Raw genomic sequence first — 20182 nt, 5'->3', positions numbered from 1 at the left:
ATAACTTGCACCAACTTACACCAAGGGCTGAATGTAGCATCTTGGGTCTGATTCCATTTTCACCCAGAGTGACTCCATTGAAGTCAGGGGAGTTACTCCAAATTTATATTCACATTATTGAGAGTTGGACTGGGCCCTCAGCATTAGAAAACAGGCAAGGGTGCGTGAAGGTCTGTGTGCGGGATGTTATTATATTGATGGGCATCTCTTTGGTGCTATCACTTTATTTATTTAAAATACATTCACTAAAAACTTCTTGCATCTTGAGGAGTGCTGCTTTTTCCTGTCCCAGGACTCATTCGCTTAGTGCTCTTTGATACCCCGACCTGTTATTTTCTAGGAAAGTAACTCTGGGGTAGCGTAGAACATGTACTTTCCACTGTTCTCACAGGGTTCAATTAGGTAGGGGAGGAGGCCAGTGAAACAACTTCAGAGGTGAGTCTAAGTGAACTGAAAGGACAGTAAATTGGTATAATGTACCCATTTTTCTGATCCTATCAGCATGCATTGCACATCAATACAACTCCATCTCTAGACTCACTTAGACTTATAGCCACCTTTGCGCATTATCTCTGAATACGAACATTACGTCCTCTTTCTGATTTAACTGACACTCATGTAAATTGGGGATAATTCCATTGAAGCCCATGGAGTTTCACCAATGCTGAAACACTGTAAATGAATTCAAAATCAGGCCTGCTGAATCTGAGCGTGAAGAAGTCTAAATTCTATTCAGGTTCTTATATTGTGCTCACTGCTATGATATCTGAGTACACAAAGGAGTTTAAATCCATATCTACACCACACAGCCTGTGCTGCTATAGCTTTGCCGGCATACCCCCTAGTGTAGACACAACAGAAGGCAGAGTTCTGCTGGCATAGTAAAACAACCTCCTCACATGATATTAGTTATGCTGACAGCTGTGTCTACACTGGGGGTTAGTTGGGGTGCATGATTATTATTATTTTTTTTTTAACACTCCTAGCCTACCTAGCTATGCTAGCAAAACTTGATGTGTAAATCATGGTTAGCGGTCACATCAGAGGGCTTAGGGGAATGGCAAGAAATGAAACTAAGAGGGGTTGTGTGACGGTCTAGGTTAAAGAAGGCCATCCCCTACTTTAACTGATTTCCAAATTCTCAGCATGTTTCTTAAACCACATTATACTCCCTTACACAGCAGTAAATGGGACTGAGGCTACATCTACACAAAGAGCTAGGGGTGCGATTCCCCTGCTTGCGTACACAGACTCATGCTAGCTCTCATCAAGCTAGTGTGCACATAAATAGCAGTGTAAGCGCAGTAGCACAGGTAGTGGCAGCGGAGGCATGGCTGAGCCATGCTGAGTACATACCTGCTGGTTTCAGGTGTATTATTGAGCTGGAAATGTGAAGCAAAAAAGAGAAGAGAAGTGTGATTATGTAACACTGCTAGCCTACAGAACCATGTACATGATTTCATTCAAACAGGAATTCCAGAATTTCCCTTGATTAACTAAGTGGGAGACCAAGAAGGATACACACTTTATACTTCCCTTGTCTGCTCAGCCATGTCGCTAGATCAGCAACCAGTCAGCATTCACAAAATCAACCCAGAACATCCCAAAATATAGATTGTGAAACAAAGTGAAAGGGAAGTCTGAAAAATACCCTGTTTGTCAGTGAATTTATCTAGTCACCCATTGCTGGTTGTGTCTGTGCGTTCGTCACCATCAGTGACATGGGTCTTGAGGACGCTTTAGGCCTGACTCTCTTTAACCAAAAGACTGTTCTTCCAGCAAAGCAATTCCAGATGCCTTGCCTCCTGGTTGACATTATCTGGTAACCAAGAGAGACTATGTATTTGCTTTGAAATGAGAGATGACATTAAAAATAATCCACATCAATAGTAAAAAGGCAACCAGCTAGGAGGAATCTTTGTTTTCTGCCAAAATCCAGTCAGCTTTCTGTTACTGAAATACACATAAATGAGTTTCCGGCAAACATACTAACTCAGCAAGAAAGCTGTCTGTAAAATCAGTACACGCAGCAGAAGAAATTTTGGTGACAGCATGATGCATTTAGTCATAGTCACAAGACAAAAGCACCCAGAAGGAAGCTGTCTTAAACGCCTTATTTACCAAGTGCTTCAGATAGGGTCATTAATATTTTTCCATTCAAAAATTTGGATTATTCTCCTTTGCTTCCACCCATGATTTATCGCTAGGATCTTCTGTAATACTCAGCAAATCCTGCAGATTACACCCTTCCCCCATCAAATTACAGTGGATTGGGATTACCTGTTCCCAGGCAATCATTTAGCAGTGTATCTGAAAAGTGTACCTGGAAATAAAGACTGATGGGCTATATCATGGCATCTGTTTTGAAACAGAACTCCTCCATGGAAAGTTGTTGGGAATTCTGCTTGAAGACTGGTACATCCCAGCCACTGGAAGAAGATGAAGTAACCATAAACAAAAATTTACTTGTGATTAATACTGTGGACTACCCTGGAAGATTAATTAAAACTCACTTGTTGGTAACCAAAGTTAGGACCCAATCCTGTAAGCCTTTCTAGCACTGAACTTGCCTTAGTGTCTGCAAGGAGTATCATATACTAGTACCACACACAAGACCATCCCCTCCAAGTCGACTAGAAACCAGTAAAACTACACCCCTTTTACACGGATATACTTTTCAAAGGACATTCTTCTCAGACCAACCATGGTTCATTTAAAAAAACATCCTGTGCTAAAGGATTTCTCCTTGAGTTCAATAAGTGCTTTTTTTGCCAAGGCCTCCATTTCTAACGTGAGTAGGTGTGAGGAAATAAGCAGAAATCAAATTGAGACGATCCCAGTAAACAAACTGGTATTTGTCTAGTGCAAGTGGGTCCTTCGTAGCAAGCCGGGTATTGAATTCAAAGGCTCAATATTCACTCTTTCAGTCAGTGATTACCTCACTCTCAGTTCCTTATTCCCAGGCATGAGTATGTCACTGCCAGAAACAACAGCCTTTATATGAATAATTAATCATTGCTAAATCACATAGAGCCCATGTCACTTTTTCGTGACTCAATCCACTAGTTTGACCTTGTGCCTACAGTAAAAAAGTAGTTCAGGCCTAGCAGATCAAAACCTTATGGAAAGCATTGCCTGCTATAGTGTACAAAATCTGCCATATATCTAAAAGCTAATGGTCGCCAATGGAGTTACATTATTTTACATTAACATGGTAAAAATTTACAAATTGCTGCTTGTTACTGCTAGGTTCTAACCTGCAGGAAATTGCTCTTTCCATTAAGGGGCGCTCTTTCTAAAAACATTGATTTTTCAAAGGCACTTACCCAAACTGCAGTCAAAGGCAAGTAGCTACATTTATTTCCTCAGGCATAAGAACAACTGAGATTTATAGCTTCCATGGTCGCTTCCCTCTGTGGTAATTATTAGCCTTGCCTGTCTCCTTCAGGGATGCCTGCCTCTGCTGATGGCCCCAGCGCCCTCTCTCCTAGGGTGACCAGACGTCCTGATAAAATCGGGACCGTCCCGATTTTTAGCAATTTGTCCCGATATTTCGCTCCACCACCAGCACTCTTTTTTTTTTTGCCCCCCATCGGTGTCCCGATATTTTCTTCCTCTCATCTGGTCACCCTACTCTCTCCGCTCAGGCTTCTTTGCGATGGTTGAAAATTGACAACACAAGCAAAATAAAAACAAAGGCAAGAATTATTGCTAATACTAGTAATAAAACAGCCCTTCTGCCGCTCTTGTCATCTGCAGCCCTCAAAGTGCTTCACAAAGGAAGACCGTTTCATTAGCTCCACTTTACAGCTGGGGAGACCGGGGCACAGAGCGATGAAACGACTCAGCCAAGGTCACCCAGCAGGCCAGGAGCAGAGCCAGGAATACAACCTAGGCCACGCGAGTCGCACTCCAATGTCCTGTTCACTGGGCCACGCTGCACTGCACAAGGTAATTGTGTTAAAAAATATATTCTGAACTAAAGAACTCTGCCTGCCGTAAGCCGTGGCTTTTACTGCTAATCGCTTTTAATTTGTAAGGCGCCCTCCAGCCAAGGATTTTAATAACAGATGTCGGAAAAGGGCTGCAAGCCAAATGTCAAGCAGTTCAGCCCAGTGGGGGTGTTCAGTTGAAAGCCTGGTTTCCCATAAAGTGTCAGGTACACACAGTGAGCCTGGCTCTCCCTCCACTCACACCGGTTTTAAAACCAGTGTAACTCTTGGGGCTTTAAGAGAGCTACTTCTGATTTACACCCATGTGAGCAAGTGGAAGCTCAGGCCCCAAACCCCTCTCTACATAGGTTTTGAAATGACCTAACAGAGCCAAAGCATGTGCTCTTATGGCTCAACCTTGCAAGGGGCTGAGAATCTCTCAAGCAGGGCTGGGCACCCACAGTTCCCTCTGACTTCAGTGGGAGTTGGGAGCACTCAGCACTGTCCCAATGCTTTGTGGTTCCTCCTAACCAATCTTGGAGTCTCTGCAAGCACTCTCCCATGCTCCCCTCCCCTGGAATGCATGGTTTCTCTCCCAGCACTCTCACGTTTCCCCCAGCATTGGTGATCCTGGGCATTCACTGTTCTGAACAAACAACACTGTTCCTATGCATCTAGGAGAACTGACTGCTCTGACCTGACCCAGTCCTGGAATACCTGTGCACCCACTACACCCAAAGGGATTTCCTTCCGGATAGAGGATCAGGACCAATAAGAATGGTCAATCTGTGCCTGATGTCTATAGGGCTGTTATAATGTCATTAATGCTTTTAATTTCTAGAGCAGCAGAGCAAAGCAGCAGCTCCAGTATAAAATCCAGAGCATGTTACATTAGATGCAAATACAGGCTTTTTTGTTTGGTTCCAGGAAGAAACTAACTACAAAAAATATTTTGCATCAGGCTAGACTTGCGCTTAGCTTCACTTTGCATTCCTAGTTCGGTGAACTGACTGTTCACAAGCAGATTATCCTATTTGTTTCTGACTGTGTCTATTTATTTTGGGGTTAATACACACAGACACCTCAAGGCAGAGCTGCAGATCAATTGCAATTACTGTACTATGGATTGTTTTTCATCTAAGCGACCCCAAACACTTTCTGTTGCGTGTTGACTCTGCCTCCACTTTGTTAGCAACACTTTTAGCTCTGAGGTTTTCTTCCAGGTTTGGTAAATAGTGACACACTTCATATTTCTTAAACTGAATTATCAGGAACAGAGTGTGGTCAGGTTTGGAAAAACTAAGTACCTTAACACATTCGGGTGCTGTGTGGCAGGCAAGTTGTTCTGCTCTATGTGCCACTACTGACATAACGCATGATTAGACTGTCTTCATTTCGGAATCATTCTCTAACTAATGCTACCGGGTTGTTGGCAGGAGTAGTTGCTTTGGGAAAGTGGTACTTTTGGGAGTCACATCAGAGCTTGCTATGTGGTTATGATAGTGCACAGACCGGTATTAGTTCACTCCAATGGCAACCCCACATGACAGTAAGAAATATACAATTTGGGGCCTAAACAACATTTTTAAAACTCATCCAAACACTCAAAATCTCCAATGCTCTACTTACTAAAGAGAGAAAGATCATTAGTTTTTTTTTAACTCTATAAATTTACATTATTAAACCAATTTAAATCTAAAAGGCTGAATTTTGTTAAATGTGCTTTAATGTCTTTTATATGTTTTTCAGCACCTATCTTTGACTTTAGGGATCAAATCTGCTCTCAGTTACATGGATGCTCCTTCCATGACCCATGTAACCAAAAGCACACTCCAGCCCAAAAACTAACAAACAACAACTTTTTCATGCCACTTTAACAAAACCCTCACGTTGCCGGAAGTGCCCATATATCACCACTGACCAAACCTGCAAGACCATAGCCCCTCGTTTCATTCAGCCAGACTGAGCACCCCTTCGCTGCATGGCCTTTAGCCATCACAACCTGCACTAAAAGTCTCTCACAAGCTAAGCCAGGGTTCAGATGCGTCAATACACATACAGGAGACTTCCAAGGGATTATACTGGAGACTCTGAGCCAGAGCCATGGCAAGGGAGTGGGGGCGAATTGGGTTGATTCATGATGGGCCAATGAACTGAGGCTGCCCTTTTGTGCTCTGGAATCTAAGCTGTCATTTAAAAACAAATCAACAACAGGAATTAGGTCTCTCACCCTCATGCTTGTGGAAGACAAACTTCAAATGATGAGTGAAATGTAAACCAATGCAGTGATATGTCTGCTCCTCTTGCCAGGGATGTGACCTTTTCCCTAAGCCTTTCAGTGGATTGTCATGGATTCAGTGGATTGCAGTGGACTGAGTCATTTCAGCTGCTGCCTATATGTTATACCCATGCAGGCAAACAAATCCATTGCAAACTTCTGAGCAGGTGCTGCTGAGGAGGGGACCAAGTCTTGCTCCTCTCCACACGTGAATATCCAGCCCCATGGAGAGAACTGTTCATTATCATGGTTATGTTTTTGTTTTACAATAGGACCTAGGAGCCCTAGGCATGGACCAGGACTCCATTGCGCTAGGCTCAATGCCATGTAGCGAGGGATAGAGGGGATGGCGCTAGGCCCACCTCTTCCCCCACTAGAGGAGGAGAAACATGGATGGAAGCTTCCCTCTGCACATAGATTCAGGGGGGAGCAGCTGGTCCATTCTTTCAAAAGCAAAAGATCTTCTGCTGGAAGTTGCCATAGCAGTGAAAAGCAGTGCAATTATTTACGTCCGTTTAGTAACTAGCCCTTCACCTTCTCTACTGCCAGCGCTCAGGGTTAGTCCATTTTCACACTGCACTCTCAAATTCAAAAGAACTTGTGTGCCCCAGCTGTGCTCTGTGCCAGAGCTAAGGGGATCTGGCAGGAGGAGAAAGTACACCACAGGACACGCCTCTGCCATTCCAGCTCCTCCTCACTCGGCAGAGCGGTGTCATTTGCAATGCAGCACTTACTGAGGGACTAGCTGATGTTTACACAACCCCTATGTATGTTTTCCCCTCCTCAGCAGAGGAGATTCAGCCGTCTAATTGCTGGCCTCCACTGGCCTGTTTCTAATCTGGACCCGAATGCACATTTTACTGGAAAGCCTTGCAGCAGGCTCTTTACTTTGAGCACAGAAATAGCTGTGGTGATGGCTGTGGCGGGACTTGTCAAAGCATGTTAGACAGATAATTGCCTTCACTAGTTGATTTCTGAGAAATAATCCACATTCATAGAAACAGCTGAGCTAGCTTCTGCCTTCTCTATCGCTAGGTGACCAACAATGGACCAAAAAAAGATCATTTTGCTACATATAAATTGCCTGGGTGTCAGTGTGGTCCATGGAGCAGAAATACACTGCAGAGCCTCACGCTTACCCGTTTGCTTCATTGCAAGAATATCCTTTTCCTGAAGAGTGTTTTTTTAAACGTGGCTCACACAGGGATTATGACAGTCACAGTAGTTTATGTTCCCAATGAAAGTTATTTAGTTCCAGAAACATTCATGGCCAGATTTTCAGCCTGTCTCGGACCAGCCTCTGTTTGCATGCTGGCTTTTCACACACAGCTGGCCCTGGTGTGTGCCCTGTGCTCTACCGACTGCTCTTTTAAACATAGAAGTCTGCCTTGGGGAGGCAAGGCTGTGACAGGGTTCAGCATGGAGCAACATACAGAGTGAACGACATGCTCTGTTCTCTCACTCCTGAGAGAGAATTTACGTTCTCAAATTGTTGGAGGTTTATGGGGGTTTTTGAGCTGGGGGCGGGGGAAGTTGGTAGAACGGAGTCAAAGCAGAAAAGTGAAGGAGTTAAATAAAAAAGTCCCCTTTTGATTTCAGGGGATTTTATTTAAGGGGGATTCCGGTTTATACTGTTGCAGCCATGTCCTGAAGTGCACCCACTCGCCTCATTAATGGGATCAGGAGATTTTTAAGTTCAATACAGTTACTATACTGAAAGCTTTAATTAAAATATTCACATTTTAAATTAAAGAGGAAAGAAACTACCGGGCCAGCTCTGTACAGCCATACCAAGGCGCGCACACAAACCCTTACGCTCTCGTCTGCCTGCGCAAAGACTTCCACAATTGCCTTCAACATACTTAGCAGCTTGCCCCTCCCCACTGCCTTGCCAGCCTCTCCCCATCTGGCTTCCATCTATTTTGCTAAAGGAGAGGCTCTGCACAGGGAATACCCTCATGCCCAAGAGCTAGCAGGGCAGGGAGCCTTGGTGGCCTTTCGAAAGCACTGTGGGGTTCAGGGAAGAGCAATGAGAACAAGAAGGATTGCTAGGAAGAGATGGGATCCACCTAATGAAGAGAGGGAAGAGTATCTTCGCAGGCAGGCTTGCTAACCTAGTGAGGAGGGCTTTAAACTATATTTGCTGGGGGGACGGTGACCTAAGCCCTGAGGTAAGTGGGATACTGGGAGGAAACACAAGGAGTAGGGTGCAACAGCGCGAGCCTCCTGATTCATACTGTGAAAGCAGGGCAATCGGCTAGTTATCTTAGGTGGATGAACACAAACGCAAGAAGCCTGGGAAATAAGCAGGAAGAAGTGGAAGTTCTGGCACAGTCAAGGAACTGTGATTGGAATAACAGACTTGGTGGGGTAGCTCACATGACTGGAGCACTGTCATGGATGGGTATAAACTGTTCAGGAAGGACAGGCAGGGGAGGAAAGGTAGAGGAGTTGCACTGTATGTAAGAGAGCAGTATGATTGCTCAGAGCTCCAGTCTGAAACTGGAGAAAAGACTGTTGAGTCTCTTTGGGTTAAGTTTAGAAGCAAGAGCAACAAGGGTGATGTCGTGGTGGACATCTGCTATAGACCACCGGACCAGGAGGATGAGGTAGACGAGGCTTTCTTCGGACAATAACTGAAGTTTCCAGGTCACAGGTCCTGCTTCTAATGGGGGACTTCAATCTTCTGAAATCTGCTTGGAGAGCAATACAGCAGTGCACAGACAATCCAGGAAGTTTTTGGAGAGTGTTGGGGACAACTTCCTGGTGCAACTACTGGAGGAACCAACCATGGGCCAATCTCCTCTTGACCAGCTGCTTACAAACAGGGAAGAATCGGTAGGGGAAGTAGAAGTGGGTGGCAACCTGGGCAATAGTGACCATGAGATGGTTGAGTTCAGGATCCTCACAAAAGGAAGAAAGGAGAGTAGCAAAATACAGACCCTGGACTTCAGAAAAGCAGACTTTGACTTCCTTAGGGAACTAATGGGCAGGATCCCCTGGGAGGCTAATATGAGGGGGAAAGGAGTCCAGGAAAGCTGGCTGTATTTTAAAGAAGCCTTATTGAGGGAGCAAGAACAAACCATCCTGATGTGCAGAAAGAATAGCAAATATGGCAGGTGACTAGTTTGGCTTAACAGTGAAATCTTCAGTGAGATTAAACACAAAAAGGAAGCTTACAAGAAGTGGAAACTTGGACAGATGACTAGTGAGGAGTATAAAAATATTGCTCGAGCATGCAGGGGTGTAATCAGGAAGGCCAAAACACAACTGGAGTTGCAGCTAGCATGGGATGTGAAGGGTAACAAGAAGGGTTTCTACAGATATGTTAGCAACAAGAAAAAGGTCAGGGAACGCGTGGGACCCTTAATGAATGGGGGAGGCAACCTAGTGCCAGATTATGTGGAAAAAGCTGAAGTACTCAATGCTTTTTTTGCCTCGGTCTTCACAGACAAGATCAGCCCCCACACTGCTGTCCTGGGCAACACAGTATGGGGAGGAGGTGAACAGCCCTCAGTGGTGAAAGAACAGGTTAAGGACTATTTAGAAAAGCTGGACATGCACAAGTCCATGGGTCCAAATCTAATGCATCCAAGGGTGCTGAGGGAATTGGCTGACGTGATTGCAGAGCCATTGGCCATTATCTTTGAAAACTTGTGGCAATCGGGGGAGGTCCCGGATGATTGGAAAAAGGCATCTTTTTCCATCTTTAAAAAAGGGAAGAAGGAGAACCCAGGGAACTACAGACCAGTCAGCCTCACCTCAGTCCCTGGAAAAATCATGGAGCAGGTCCTCAAGGAAACCATTTTGAAACACTTGGAGGAGAGGGAGGTGATCGGGAACAGTCAACATGGATTCACCAAGGGCAAGTCATGCCTGACCAACCTGATTGCCTTCTGTGATGAGATAACTGGCTCTGTGGATATGGGGAAAGCAGTGGACGAGATATATCTTGACTTTAGCAAAGCTTTTGATACAGTCTCCCACAGTATTCTTGCCAGCAAGTTAAAAACTTATGGATTGGATGAATGGACTATAAGGTGGATAGAAAGCTGGCTAGATTGTCGGGCTCAAAGGGTAGTGATCGACGGCTCGATGTCTAGATGGCAGCCAGTATCAAGTGGAGTACCCCAGAGGTTGGTCCTGGGGCCGGTTTTGTTCAACATCTTTATTAATGATCTGGATGATGGGATGGATTGCACCCTCAGCAAGTTCGCAGATGACACTAAACTGGGGGGAGAGGTAGATATGCTGGAGGGTAGGGATAGGGTTCAGAGTGACCTAGACAAATTGGAGGATTGGGCCAAAAGAAATCTGATGAGGTTCAACAAGGACAAGTGCAGAGTCCTGCACTTAGGACGAAAGAATCCCATGCACCGCTACAGGCTGGGGACCGACTGGCTAAGCAGAAGTTCTGAAGAAAAGGACCTGGGGATTACAGCAGATGAGAAGCTGGATATGAGTCAGCAGCGTGCCCTTGTTGCCAAGAAGACTAATGGCATATTAGTAGGAGCATTGCCAGCAGATCGAGGGAAGTGATTATTTCCCTCTATTTGGCACTGGTGAGGCCACATCTGGAATATTGCACCCAGTTTTGGGCTCCCCACTACAGAAAGGATGTGGACAAATTGGAGAGAATCTAACAGAGGACAACGAAAACGATCAGGGGGCTAGGACACATGACTTACGAGGAGAGACTGAGGGAACTGGGCTTGTTTAGTGCGCAGAAGAGAAGAGTGAGGGCAGATGACAGAACAAGGAGCAATGGTCTCAAGTTGCAGTGGGGGAGGTCTAGGTTGGATATTAGGAAACACTATTTCACTAGAAAGGTGGTGAAGCACTGGATTGGGTTACCGAGGGAGGTGGTGTAATCTCCATCCTTAGAGGTTTTTAAGACCCAGCTTAACAAAGCCCTGGCTGGGATGATTTAGTTGGTATTGGCCCTGCTTTGAGCAGGGGGTTGGACTAGGTGACCTCCTGAGGTCTCTCCCAACCCTGATATTCTATGATTCTAAGAGCTTGAGCCTGCTCTTACTTACATCAATAGCAAACTGCCCATTGATTTCAACACACTGAGCCTGAAGACATTGAGTTCCAAGGATATTTTAAGCTGAGTCCTTTTCACAGCTGCAGTGTATAGGAATAGACAGTATCCTTTTAAATCGCTTGTGTGCCCTCTAGCAGTGATCACTGTGTTCTATGTTTTAGAAGCTGCCAGAACCCAACCAGCACGTACAGGTAGATAGACCTTGCACAGAGCACATATTCAGTAAACAGTGTTATTTGGACTCCACTGTACTTGCATGGCTCCTTCACATCACGTTTACTGTGCAGAGTGAATGACACAAGAATAACCCCTATATTTTGCTTTCAGGTATTTTCACCTTCCTTTCTAGGTGCATTCTGGGCGTGTGCTTAGTCATCTGAGGGGCGAGGGAGGTGGATGTGTTGCTGGCAGACCACGTGACCATTCTGAGCAAAGGAGGCTATCAAAGCAGAACTATTTGTATGGGGACAGTATGGTTATAACTGGGGTGAGCACTCAACTCCTCCTCACTCTGGCTGGCTGGCAGGCAGTGTAGCCCATCAGGGTGCAGGAGTTTGCATGCTGTAAGATCATTGCAAAGTCAGACACGCAGAGTTCAGGGAACTGCCTACCTGAGGATAACTGTGCAGTTATGGGTCAGTGAGAGCAGAATGTTCCCCGCATGCTGCTGGGCTGGGACAATTCCATTTCAGCGTAATGGGTGGTAGCTTCTAGTGGGATTTCATTCATTTTGTGCTTTCATTAGCAAAGCTGCAGCAAACAGCTAAATGGAAACGCAGATGGAAAATGGGTTTGACTCACCCCTGCTGGTGCTATATCGGCCCTGCCAGCAGGGGTCAGCTCATTCCAGAGGATGGCTCCAGTGTTCCCCTGGCTTCCCTTCCATTCTGAGGTTCTGCCTGGGTGTCTGCATCTAAAACATGAACAACGCAAGGGTTGGAACACTGTCTGCTCCAAATTGAGCTGATCTCTCTCTTCTCCTCTTTGGCCAGTAGCTATGACTTTGTATGCTGGCTGCTCCTTGCAGCTGGCCCAGAAGATCAGGGAAGCCAGAACTCCATTCCTAGGGAGCAAGTGGGAGGAGGAGGTCGGTTTCTGCAGCTCTCCTGAATGGTATGGCCATCCACTACATTTGAACCCAAACCTTTCCGGGTTTTCAAGCACATTATATATCTTTTAAATGCAATTAACCATGGCCTACAGCTTGCTCCCAATAGCTATTAGTGGCTTCCTCCCCCTATCTAAAGTGCAGCAAAGGGCCGAGGGGTGGGGGGGAGAGGGGGAGCGAGGCAGGAGATAGTTTTGCTTAACAAAAAAATCTTAACTAAAATAGGCAAGTGCCAGTTCTTTTCTGCTTTCCTTCTTTTGCTCTGCCTTTAAAACTCCAGATGCAAAAAATAAATATTGGAAGGTTATCCTTTGCATCTCATGATCAGATCACAAGCTAGCATGTGACTCCAGGACAAAAAACAAGTCTTTGCAGCAGATGGCAAGTACAACTAGTAAACTGTAGTACTTGCTGTACCTGGATGTTTGCTGCCAAAGCTGGATTCTTCATGCACCTCTGAGGCAGGCAGAACTCATGATTCATCAGGATTTCATTGTAATTAAAGCAAACTGCACACAGAGGAGTTACATTTTGGATTTGCATTTCTAGCAGCTCTGAACATAATGTAAGCGTAACAATAAATAGAAGCCCTCAGTCATTGTTTTATAAACAGGCTTTAGTTGCATGAATGACAAGGGCAGGTTTTAGAGTCACCTTTTAAATCATGCACTGAACAAAAGGCACCTTTAATCAGCATTTCTTCTGGTAACATCTGGAAAAAAAATGGTGATGATTTTATTTTATAAAACTCTCTCTCCTCTATGGCCAAGGCACTCAAGATCTTTTAAAATGATTTGTAATAAATTATAAGAGTATAATTAAAATATTGTCATACAAAACACATCAGACAAATAGAGGCTGCCCAAGGAAAAGAGGAAGGGAAAAGCTTAATATGTGGGTATCAGTGTTCTTCCCACACCCATATCTGACTTCTGCCAACACAATAAAATTAGGTATAAGAAAAGCATGTGCTGTCAGCTCGGCACAGATTGAACAAGGGACTTTAGATTTCATTTGGGGCTCGGCTTCTCATGTGGTGAAGTTCTGTTCTCCTTTTAGACTTTGAAATCTCAGCAAATTATCCAGATCTGGAAACCTCCCTAATTTCTTACAGCTTGTTTTCAACTTTCCTCTAGACGGGTCTTTTAGAGTTCAGGACTGAAAGTTCAACAACTGCTTTCTAATTTTCTACAGTCTATAACATTTCATCAAAGTGGAAATAAGTGACGACCCATATAGTGTTTAATCTGAGTGAGTTAAACTCCTGTGGCCCCATTCTGCAATGGTTAGTGGTGAATCGCATCACTCCTATCCCATCCCATCGCTCTGGTACTGAAGCACGCACATATTACAGGGCTGGACACAAGCAATACCCCAGGAGGAAGCATAACCTAATGGACAGATCACTGGACTGGGACCCAGGAGATCTGTTCTGCGCTCTGTCACTGGTTTACTGAGTGACCTTGGACAAATCAGTGCACCATCCTGTGCCTTAGTTTCTGCATCTGTAAAAAAGGGGGAAATTATGCTTATCTCCTTTGTCATACTTCAGGCCTACAAATAGAACTCATGGGTATTATGGTTGTAGACTTGCATTACAGAGAATTTACAATTAGAATGAATGCCAGCTGCAGTAAGGGGGCCTTCCCAGTCCGAGATCCACGAATGTTGATTTGCACTTTGCATGGCTGTGACCCACACACACACACACAACTACAGCGTCCCCAGAGAAACAATGAGAACTGGCTGCTCTATGGGCAGGAGACTGGCTGCTAGCCACCTCTAGAAGTAGGCAGTGCTCCACCCCACCCATCCAGGCCCCCCACGCATTGTGGTCAATAACCAGTATGCTGTACTGGAAACAGGTGGTAAGGAGGCAGCTGTACCCAAGGCTAAGAGCTCAGAACTAGTGCACTCAAGAGGAGGCGGCTTCGGGCACTGATGGTCAGGGACTCCCTTCTGTGGAGGACTGAGGTATCCATCTGCCAACCTGACATGTTGTCCTGGGAACTGTGCTGCCTTCTTGAGGCCCACATCCAAGATGTTATGGAAAGGTTGCTGAGACCCATCCGTCCCTCTAACCACTCCCCATGCAGCTCATTGACATGGGGACTAACAATACTGCCAGGTAGGACCCTGAGCCGATCAGCAGGGACCACAGGATTCTGGGAGCGAGGATAAAGGACCAGGCAGGGACACATGCATCCTGGAGATGAATTCATGGCAGCATCAATGGGAGGGCTTCAGCTTCCTTGACCATGGGATGCCATTCCAGGAAGCTGGGAAGAGATGGGGTCCAAGAAGGAGAAGAGCATCTTTGTGCACAGACTCACCAACCTAATGAGGAGGGCTTTGAACTAGGTTCCAAGAGGGCATGTGACAAAAGCCCACATGTAAGCATAAAACAAGGCATCTTTAACTGAGGGCTAGATGTTAAGGGGGACATGGAAAATTACAATAGGGTCATAGGAGCAATAAGAGGGAAATCAATGGGCAAATCTGCTCAACATCTTAGAGGTCTATACACAAATGTAAGGTGTATGGGCAATAAATAGGAAAGAACTAGAAATATTAGTACATAAGCTAAATTATGACTTAATTGGCATCACAGAAACATGTTGGGATAAATTTGGTGACTGGAATATTGGCATAGAGGGATATAGCTTGTTCAGGAAGGACAGGCAGGGAATAAAAGGGAGGAGGTGTTGCATTATACATCAAAAATATAGACACTTGTTCTGATGTCTGGGAGGCAGACCAGTTGAAAGTGTCTGGGTAAAGATAAAAGGGCGAAAAAATAAGAGCGACTTCATGGTAGGGTAGTGGCTTCTCTTGACCACAAAATCAGGAAGCTGAGGTGGACGAGGCATTTCTAGAACAAAGAGCAGAAATATCCAAAACACAAGACCTGAGGGACCTTAACTACTCAGACAGGTGTTGGAAAAGTAATATGGCAAAACACAAAATTTCCAATAAGTTCTTGGACTGTATTGGGGGAGCTTTTTGTTTCAGAAAGTGGAGGAAGTAACTGGGGAACAGCCATTTTAGACTAAAGGAATTGATTGCGAATCTGAAGGTGGAAGGCAACGGGGGTGAAAGCAACCACGAAACAATAGAATCCATGGTTCCCAGCCAAGGAAGGAGTGAGAGCAGCAGAATAAGGACAATGGGCTTCAAAAAAGCCGATTTCAACACACTCAGAGAACTGGGTGGTAAAGTCCCTTGGAGAGAAAATCTAAGGGATAAAAGAGTTGAGGAGAGCTGGAAGTTTCTCAAGAAGACGATACTGAAGACACAATTGCAAACTATCCTGAGGAGAAGGAAAAAGAATAGTAAGAGGTCAATATGGCTCTGTCAGGAGCTCTTTAATGACTTGAAAATCAAAAACGAGCCCCATGGTAGGTTTGTCTCACTCAGCTCCCGACCCCAGGTAAAGGGGAACAGGAACTGAGAAATCCTGCAGAGAAAGGGGCTCAACAAGGGTAGAAATAACTGAATTAGAAATACCCAATAAATGTGATTATTGGTTGGAAAAGGCAGAGCTGTTTTAGGACTGTCAGAGCCCCACATCCAGGTTATTTTGTTTGCGGGGGAGGAGTCGGGGGGCCAGAGACAAGGATCACCACAATTGCACCTTTCTAGACCCCTCCGCCCCACAAAATCTGTCTCAAACTCTCACCCTTTCACCTCATTACCCTCTAACTGTAGGGGCAGAGAGTCCCATTCCCCCAAAGGGCTGGCAAGCCGTGTGGTAGTTTCCAGGTCTAGGCTACCAAAGAGCACATTATCTCAAGGCTAGCAGAGCACCGTTTGCCACGTGCAGACTTTTCATGGTAAATTTTGGGACTCTCCCCACCCCATATATTGGCACAGGAGAGGGTGGAGACTGTGGCTGAAAGTCCTGAAACTCAGGGCTGAAAAGAAGCCAATTCCATACCCCAGCCTCCAGCTCAGAGGCATATAGCGCTGAGGGGAAGAAGAAAAGACTAGTGAAGGTTAGTAAGCTTTTCCCATCACCACATTATTTACACTGGACATTTCCCTGGTGAAAACATGTTCCCCTATTGTATCTGAGTACTCTGTGTAGGTTACAGATCTCTCCCCACCCCTTCTCTCCAGGAGCCATTAACAATTGAGTTGATATTTTTAAACTCACTTCTCATTTTTTCCATGTAGAACAGTTTGAATGGGTTTCACGCGAGTACACAGGAAGCGTGCTACACCCGTCCGTCTTGTCCAGTAGGCTCATTGTGATGAGAAAGGTTATCATGCTCAAAACAAGTGAAATCCTATACTGAAATTCCTGGGATTAAAATAGCAACATACTCTCCAATGCTGACATTCTCGGAAGGTGGACAGGAAGTCTACAAATGTACAGCCCTGTGCAGTGGATTAGTGCACTGGCCTTGCAACTTCCAAGAATCTAAATAACATGAGCTCATCTAAACCAAGTATTAAATATGACAGTCTGAACATTAAAAATAAAGTGGAGATTCCATGCAGAGAAGGCCCAGGAATTGCCATAATTCATGAATAGTCTCTCCCTCTCTCTCACACGCACACACACACACACACACCCCAACCACAGAGATATCACTCTCACAGCACAATAGCTTGGGCATTTTGTGTTAGTATTCTTAGTGTTAGGGAAGGTCTGCACTGCAATCACAAGTGTAATTGCAGATTGTTTAGACAGACCCGAGCTAGCTCAGATGCTGGTAGCAGTGACGTCATGGCAGCCCAGGCTTCATCAAGGTTTGCACAAGCCCAGCTGGAGCCCTGAGTAATTACATAGGCAACTAGCTCATGCTGAAACCTGTACTGCCACACCTATACTACTCCATTACCCGAGCTAGCTAGATTAAAGCTAGCTCAGGTTTGTCTACACAGATGGCAATCAAACCCTTTGATTACAATATAGACATACCCTTACAGATGGGCTCCTTACAGAGTCACTGGTAGGGTCAGCAACATAACCCAGTCTCCTCCAAAATCCATCAGTATCATCACACTCATCAGCTGTGGAAATTTCCCTTACTCTGGGTCTGACATGCCCCAGAGTGCACCGAGTGCTCAGTTCCAGAATAAAGGAAAGCCTGCACTAGCAGCAGGACTGGAAGAGCATTCCTGGCCCCACTGCCACAGACAGGAGTGGGCTCTAGGCAGAAGATATCTGTGGCTCATGTAGGGGGGAGAGGGCTTAGCCTGAAATGACCGCACAGGCTGGGAGAACTGGAGTAGCCTGCTTCCCCATGAAGATCAATGAGGGACTCAGCCATACTCCCTCTAAGTCCTTTGCAGAGGTTGGAGTGTTTCCAGGTTCCATGTTCATTACAGAGATTTTACACCATACTAGATGTTCTATGAGCTATAAATTGAATTTAGTTTGTGAAGAGTTTCTGTATCCTCCAGGGAAAATGGTGCTACATAAGTATAACGTAATTGTTGTCCTAAAGAAATTGTCCTGTTCTGTTCCACAATTGGCCTGGCTTAAGAAGTATTCATCTTGGGGGGGGGGGGAAATGGAATAAGGAGAGTGTCCCCGGTACAGGTAAAATGTGGGTGACCTACACCACTTGAGGAAGCAACAACTAGTTGCCACATACCATGATAAAGTTGATACACAAGTCACTTTAAGAAAATTTGTTAACAGTAATCAAATTTCATATCTGGCTATACCAGGAACTACTCTCCCTCCCACTGTGTGGCATGGATATGCATGGTAACAAAGCATTGTTTGAAACACTGCAGTACATTTCTATATAGCCTCCTGGCTCTTTAGTACACGTAATCTAGTCAAATACAATTTCAGATCCTCAGGCTCTGGTATCCGGCTAGTGAATGTCTTTTCTGACACAATCCCCTATTGTGCTTAGCAGAGAAAGCAAGATAGGACACGGATCGACTGACACTTTCAAATGGAGCAGGCAAGTTTTGCACACGAGACCAAGTGTACAAAAACAAAAACAACCTCCCCCCCCACGCTTGTGTACATTTTGTGCACAGAGTTCAATCCAAAGTGGCAAAATTCAAATCAAAAGGCACAAGCTGCATACAGAGCCCCTAGCACAATAAAAACTTGGCTCAAACAGCTACACTTTTTAAATAGGCCTGCATAAATGTAACCCCAGCTCTTCACCCAGCCATTAGCCTCAGCTCCCAGGCAAATCAGCTCCAGGTTGTTACTTTTGCATTTGCTTGTATTTGGCTTCAGTTTTAAGCATTGGTTTTAAAATCACTGATGGGGCCAAGTTGCAAAGTTCAGATCTGGATCCCAGGGTTCAAAATGCAGGAGTTCAGCTATGGGGCCTCTGCAGGGCTCCCATCTCTTGTTTTAATACAAAGGAGGGAGAAGGGGAGAAAGAAGCAAAGAACTGTGGGGGTGGGGCGGGTGGAATTGAGGGAGGGAGAGTCCCACACATCATTCCAGCTGCTGTTTGTGATTCCACTCACCATCTGCAGCAAAACAACACAAATATGAGCAAAACATGTGGGGCCAGCCCTTGAGGGGTGGGTTGTGGGGGTGTTTTGCACAGTGAGATGCGCAGCAGGGCCTCAGGCAGATGGCCACATCCCAGAGAGCACATCTGGGAATGGGAGGGTTTGGCAGCTGGGTTAAAGCATGGAGGTTTGTCATTAGAGGGAGGGACACAGAGGGTTGGGGATTCAGAGCACTTCTCATTTCTGCACAGTGCTCGTTGCTCTCTGAAGGGTCTGACCAGCTACCAGGAAGTGAGGATACACTTGGCACCTGAGAATTTAGAGGATGAGCTCCTCAGATTAATTTTCAAGGGGGAAGGACTGTGGTGGGCATGTTAGTAGGGGAGATATTGGGTGTACATTGACAACTGAGCTCTGTGTGGTCTCACATTTCACGCATGCCTAAGGCTGGCCTGGAAAGTGGGGTTTTCTTAAATAAATGTAAAGAGTAGCAAAAGTATCTGAAGCTGGGGAATTATGTGTGTCTAGTTCTGAGGCTGGTAGGCATACGAATTAACCTTACTCCCCTCCTGAACTTACAGTAAAATATTTACCACAGCTGTCTGAGGCCTTTTCAAAATAAGCATGGAGCTCCGCTTTCTGCCCAACTTTGGAGTCCCTTCAAGGAAGATTTAAGGCTCTTCAGTGTTTGGTTTTCAGTAATAAGCTAATAGCCTGAGTGGCTCCAGCTGCCAGCAGCTGCCCTTTACTTAATTACTTTCAGGAGTCTTTTCCCAGAGAGATGCACAGCAGCCACCTGAACCCTACCTTTCCATGTAGCCAATCAGTAATTCAAGCTACCAGGAACCATAGAAGCTTCCCATATAGGCCAACCCATGTTGGGATGCAAAACTAGCAAACCAGGAAATTAAAGCTAACACTTTGTCTTTACAAATTCCACTGTGAAAGGCATGGGGGTGGGGGGGGAGAGAGGGTTGGCTCCAGTTAGACTTTCCTGGCTTTGTTGATTGGTGTGGCTTTATTGCTGTAAAAAAGTAACTTGGGCCTGTGACTTTTTCCCCTTCTTAAATGTCAACTTATAAAGAAAAAAAATTGGGAAAGGTCACTTACCAGAGAGACTGGGATAGCGCCAGCCACTTGGATAAACAGTTAGGGGCAGCTAACTGCATACCTAGACATTTAAAAAAGCACATGGTCAGGGCTGGCTCCAGGCACCAGCTGAGCAAGCAGGTGCTTGGGGCGGCCCAGGGGAAGGGGCAGCACATTGGGCTCTTTGGCGGCAATTTAGCAGAGGATCCCTGTCCCTCTCGGAGGGAAGGACCTGCTGCTGAATTGCCGCCGAAGAAGAAAGCGGCGCAGTGAAGCTGCCGCCGATC

Source organism: Trachemys scripta, chromosome 10 (assembly GCF_013100865.1).
Source record: "Trachemys scripta elegans isolate TJP31775 chromosome 10, CAS_Tse_1.0, whole genome shotgun sequence".
NCBI lineage: Eukaryota > Metazoa > Chordata > Testudines > Emydidae > Trachemys > Trachemys scripta.
The sequence above is the reverse complement of the archived record's forward strand: the minus strand, read 5'-3'. Positions refer to the sequence as shown.